Below are 6,726 nucleotides of genomic sequence, written 5' to 3'. Positions count from 1 at the left end.
TAATAGAAAAATAGTAATAAATAGTTAAATAGTAATATGTAAATTATGCCAGGAAATGAGTCCAGGACCAGCCTATTGGCTCAGGGTGTCTAACCCTCCAAGGAAGGAGTTGTAAAGTTTGATGGCCACAGGCAGGAATGACTTCCTATGACGCTCTGTGCTGCATCTTGGTGGAATGAGCCTCTGGCTGAATGTACTCCTGTGCCCAACCAGTACATTATGTAGTGGATGGGAGACATTGTCCAAGATGGCATGCAACTTGGACAGCTTCCTCTTTTCACACACCACCGTCAGAGAGTCCAGTTCCATCCCCACAACATCACTGGCCTTACAAATGAGTTTGTTGATTCTGTTGGTGTCTGCTACCCTCAGCCTGCTGCCCCAGCACACAACAGCAAACATGATAGCACTGGCCACCACAGACTCGTAGAACATCCTCAGCATCGTCCGGGAGATGTTAAAGGACCTCAGTCTCCTCAGGAAATAGAGACGGCTCTGACCCTTCTTGTAGACAGCCTAAGTGTTCTTTGACCAGTCCAGTTTATTGTCAATTCGTATCCCCAGGTATTTGTAATCCTCCACCATGTCCACACTGACCCCCTGGATGAAAACAGGGGTCACTGGTACCTTAGCTCTCCTCAGGTCTACCACCAGCTCCTTAGTCTTTTTCACATTAAGCTGCAGATAATTCTGCTCATACCATGTGACAAAGTTTCCTACCGTAGCCCTGTACTCAGCCTCATCTCCCTTGCTGATGCATCCAACTATGGCAGAATCATCCGAAAACTTCTGAAGATGACAAGACTCTGTGCAGTAGTTGAAGTCGATAAGTACACACCATGAAACTTAAATGAAAACACGGCCCAGTAAAAGGAAGACATTGTCACTATACTTTCAGGGCGCCTGGCAGTACTTTCAATGGATAGGATTAAATATTCCTGTTTCAGCCTGATACAGCTAAAAAGCACAACTGCTTCCAAGGTCAGTATAGTCAATAAAGATGTCTTAATGCATTTAAATGAACTATTGCTGCTTAAAACCGACAGAAACAACACAGTCTGTGGTCGGAAGGGCCCACGGAGGACACCTTGGAAGGAACATGGGCGTAGATCAAGGTTACAAGTGCGTTTAAGGAAATGGGGTTTTAAACTCACTATACCGACTATCTTGCTGGCAAACGTGGAGTCTCTGGCGAATAAAATCGATGATCTCAGAGCTAGGGTGCTGAATCAGAGGGATATTAAGACCGTGTGTGTCCTTTGTTTAACAGAATCTTGGTTAACCCCTTCCATACTGGATGCAGCGATCTCTCAAAAGCAGAGGTGGAGGAGTATGCCTCATGGTCAACTCTTCTTGGAGCACAAATATATCAGTGCTGTTCCAATTTGCTCACCAGACCTGGAATATCTAGCAGTAAAGTGCCGTCCTTTTTACCTACCAAGGGAGTTCTCTGGGATCATTTTGGGAGCAGTTTACATTCCACCTCAGGCCAATGTCAAGCAGGATTTAGATGATCTGAGCAATGGGATCAACATGCATGAAACAGCGCAACCACCATCGTTTTGGGGGATTTTAACCAGGCCAGTCTGAAAAAAATCACTAAGCAATTACCATCAACAGATCACTTGCAATACCAGAGGAAACAACACACTGGACCATTGCTACAACACCATCAAGAATGCCTATCGTGCTATTCCACACTCTCACTTCGGGAAGTCTGATCACCTGGCTGTACTTCTACTCCCTGAGTGTAGGCAGAGACTGAAGACTGCAGCACCAGCAGTGAGGACCGAGAGGGTTTGGACGAGGGAAGCACAGGAGTGTCTACAGGACTGCTTTGAATCTGTGGACTGGACTGTATTCAGGGATTCGTCTTTGAACCTGGATGAGGATGCTGCAGTTGTTACCAACTTCATTAAAACCTGTGTGGTTTACTGTACATTCCCAAACCAAAAGCCGTGGATGAACCAGGAGGTATGTTGTCTGCTGAAGGCTAGATCTGTGGCATTCAAGTCTGGCGACCCAGGCCTGTACCAGAAAACCAGGTATGATTTGCAGAGGGCTATTTCAAGGGCGAAGAGACAATTTTGAACAAGGTTGGAGGCAACATTGGATGTACGGCAACTCTGGCAGTGTTTGCAAGACATTACTTCCCACAAAGTGAAACCCAATAGCATGAATGGCAGCGATGCTTCACTACCAGATGAACTCAACGCCTTCTATGCACGCTTTGAAAGGGAGAACACAACTACAGCTGTGAAGATCCCTGCTGCACCTGATGACCCTGTGATCTCTGTCTCAGAGGCCGATGTTAGGTTGTCTTTAAAGAGAGTGAACCCTCACAAGGCAGAAGGTCCCGATGGAGTACTTGGTAAGGCTCTGAAAACCTGTGCCAACCAACTGCTGGGAGTATTCAAGGACATTTTCAACCTCTCACTGCTATGGACGGAAGTTCCCACTTGCTTCAAAAAGACAACAATTATACCAGTGCCTAAGAAGAATAATGTGAGCTGCCTTAATGATTATCGCCTGGTAGCACTCACATCGACAGTGATGAAATGCTTTGAGAGGTTGGTCATGACTAGACTGAACTCCTGCTTCAGCAAGGACCTGGACCCATTATAATTTGCCTATCGTCACAATAGGTTAATGGCAGACGCAATCTCAATGGCTGTCCACACAGCTTTAGACCACCTGGACAACACAAATACCTATGTCAGGATACTGTTCATCGACTATAGCTCAGCATTTAATACCATCATTCCCATATTCCTGATTGAGAAGTTGAAGAACCTGGGCCTCTGTACCTCCCTCTGCAACTGGACCTTTGACTTACTAACCAGAAGACCACAATCTGTGCAGATTGGTGATAACATCTCCTCCTTGCTGACGATCAACACTGGTGCACCTCAGGGGCGTGAACTTAGCCCACTGCTTTACTCTCTCTATAACCACGACTGTGTGGCTAGGCATAGCTCAAATACCATCTATAAATTTGCTGATGATACAACCATTGCTGGTAGTATCTCAGGTGGTGACGAGAGGGCATACAGGAGTGAGATATGCCAACTAGTGGAATGGTGCCACAGCAACAACCTGGCACTCAACGTCAGTAAGACGAAAGAGCTGATTGTGGACTTCAGGAAGGGTAAGATGAAGGAACACATAACAATCCTCATAGAGGGATCAGAAGTGGAGAGAGTGAGCAGTTTCAAGTTCCTGGGTGTCACGATCTCTGAGGATCTATCCTGGTCCTAACATATCGATGTAGTTATAAAGACAGTGGCTATACTTTATTAGGAGTTTGAAGAAATTTGGCATATCAACAAATACACTCAAAAACTTCTATATTTGTACCGTGGAGAGCATTCTGACAGGCTGCATCACTGTCTGGTGTGGAGGGGCTACTGCGCAGGACTGAAAGAAGCTGCAGAGGGTTGTAAATCTAGTCAGCTCCATCTTGGGTACTAGTCTACAAAGTACCAGGACATCTTTAGGGAGCGGTGTCTCAGAAAGGCAGCATCCATTATTAAGGACCTCCAGCACCCAGGACATGCCCTTTTCTCACTGTTACCATCAGGTAGGAGGTACAGAAGCCTGAAGGCACACACTCAGCGATTCAGGAACAGCTTCTTCCCCTCTGCCGTCCAATTCCTAAATGGACATGGAAGCTTTGGACACTACCTCACTTTTTAAAAAATGTACAGTATTTCTGTTTTGCACTTTAAAAAAAATCTATTCAATATACACAATTGATTTACTTGTTTATTTATTAATTATTTATTTATTCTCTGCTGGATCATGTATTGCATTGAACTGCTGCTGCTAAGTTAACAAATTTCACATCATATGCTGGTGATGATAAACCTGATTCTATTGAAGAAAAAGTTAACCAATGGAGGAGCATGACCCTCCATGGAAGACATCCCCACGATCTGAGCAGACTAGATGTGAACAAGGAAGCACTGAATGCCTGGCTCAGAGTTGGAGACCTCTTCCCAGAAACAGAGGGGTTCCAGGTGGTTAACACACAAAAAAAGATCAAAAATATATAACAAAAGACCGCAAATTCAAGATGATAAGTGCAGAAAATGCCAAGAGAAACCATAAATAATCCAACATACTACAGGACCCTGCAGCAGTTTAACTCAATCTGATTACTTCCACAGACAAAATCAAGTGACAAACGTCATTCTATAAAATCTTGCTTTAAAATACAACTCAGAAAAGATACCATACAAGCCGGATCCTATTTTAGAGTCAGAGTCTTACAAATTAAATTACAACCAATCCTTTACTACAGAAAGGACAATCCATATTAACTGTCCAGATATAATATTACAGGATAAACACACACAACTTACAAAATCAATAAATGAAAAACACTGAATTAAAAGAGGAAATTGAAAGACTATGGAACATGAACAAGGTATACACTGTCCCAATAGTAGTATCTACAACTGTTATCATCCCAAAGTCACTACACAATAGCATTATACAATCATGTCTACACAGTAATATCTGTGTAAATCTTCAGAAAGCCAAAATACTAAACACCACTAGAATAGTTTGAAAGTTCTTAGCAATTGAGAAATGAATCTGCTTGGCTATACCCATACCTCAGGTTTTACCAGCTTGAGGTGAGAAAAAAATAAAATATAACAATAACAAATAAATGAACAATAAATATCAAGAACATTGAATGAATAGTCTTTGAAAGTGAGTCCTTAAGTTGTGGGAACAGTTCAGAGATGGGATGAGTGAAGTTGAGAGAAGTTATCCCCTTTGATTCAAGAACCTGATGATTGAGCGGCAATAACTGTTCCTGAACCTGGTGGTGTGAGTCTTGAGGCTCCTGTACCTTCTACCTGATGGCGGCAGTGAGAAGGGAGCATGGTCTGGATGGTGGGGGTCCCCGATGATGGTTGCTGCTTCATGTAGATGTGCTCAATGGTGAGGAGGGCTTTACCCGTGATGGACTGGGCCATATCCGCTACATTTTGTAGGATTTTCTGTTCAAGGGCATTGGTGTTTCCATACCAGGCTGTGATGTAGCCAGCCAGTATACTTTCCACTGAACATCTATAGAAGTTCATCAAAGTCTTAGAGGTCATGCCAAATCTTCACAAATCCTAAGGAAGTAGAGGTGCTGCTGTGCTTCCTTTGTAATTGCACTTGTGTGCTGGGCCCAGAAAAGATCCTCAGAAATTATAACACCAAGGAATTTAAAGTTGCTAACTTCTCCACCTCTCATCCACTGATGAGGACTGCCTAAGGGACCTCTGGTTTCCCTCTCCTGAAATCAATAATCAGCTCCTTGGTCTTGCTGACATTGAGTAAGAGGCTGTTGTTGTGGTACCACTCAGCCAGAATAGTTACTAAAAGTAGAACAAGAGAGGAAACTAGTCCTGCTGTTGGAAGGAATGAACGTATGGATGAATGCATGACTGTACATTAGACTTCTGAATGTTATGTGACTTCGTTTGTATGTGGGGTGTCCTGGGGATGCAGGGACGGATGGACATCTTACATTCCAAGAGTGGCCTCATACACTATATAAATAGTGGACTTTTATATAAATAGCGGAATCATCTACCTATTGTGACCCCCTTACATACAGTATTCTCTTGCACACACAGTGGCACTTAACACACACACAGCAGCTTTTTACAATGTCATGGTGTCCTCTTATAATAACAAAGCAGCCTCGTTAACTTGTTCGGTCAGAAACATACCAATGGTGGAGAAGCTATTGAAGAGGATTCTTAGGGACAGGATTTACTTTGTGCCTTACTAACTTGATTGAATCTTTCAAGGAGGTGATGGTTGAGTGGTGTCTCAACAACAACCTGGCACTCAATGTCAGTAAGACCAACGAATTGATTGTGGACTTCAGAAAGGGGAAGTCAAGGAAACACACACCAGTCCTCATTGGGGGCCAGCAATTTCTAGTTCCTGTGTGTCAACATCTCTGAAGATCTATCCTGGGCCCAACATATTGAGGCAATCACAATGAAGGTATGACAGTGGCTCTATTTCATTAGGAGTTTGAGGAGGTTTGGTATGTCTCCAAAGATTCTAGCAAATTTGCACAAATGTATGGTGAACATTCTGACAAGTTGCATCACCGCTGGGTATGGAGAGGCTGTACAGGATTGTAAGAGGCTGTAGAGGGTTGTAGACTCAGGCATCACAAGCACAACCATGAGACCATAAGATATAGGAGCAGAATTAGGCCATTCAGCCCATTGAGTCTGCTCTGCCATTTCATCATGGCTGATCCTGGATCCCATTCAACCCCATATCTGCCCTCTCACCATATCCCTCGATGCCCTGACCGATCAGGAAACGATTAACTTCCACCTTAAATATACTCACTGACTTGGCCTCCACCACAGTCTGTGGCAGAACGTTCCGCAGATTCGCTACTCTTTAGCTAAAAAAAATTCCTTCTTACTTCTGTTTCAAAAGGTTGCCCCTCAATTGAGACTGTGCCCTCCAGTTCTGGATACCCCCACCAGAGGAAACATCCTCTCCACATCCACCCTGTCTAGTCCTTTCAACATTCAGTAGGTTTTAATGAGATCCCCACTCAGGGAGGAGGCACTGGAGCCTGAAGACCCGCACTTGGAAACAGCTTCTTCCCCTCTGCCATCAGATTTTTGAACGGTCCATGAGCCCATGATTGGTACCTCACTGTTCCCCTTTTGCACAATTTGTTCATTT

This window comes from Mobula hypostoma, chromosome X1, assembly GCF_963921235.1.
Source record: "Mobula hypostoma chromosome X1, sMobHyp1.1, whole genome shotgun sequence".
Classification (NCBI taxonomy): domain Eukaryota; kingdom Metazoa; phylum Chordata; class Chondrichthyes; order Myliobatiformes; family Myliobatidae; genus Mobula; species Mobula hypostoma.
Note: the sequence above shows the minus strand (reverse complement) of the source record.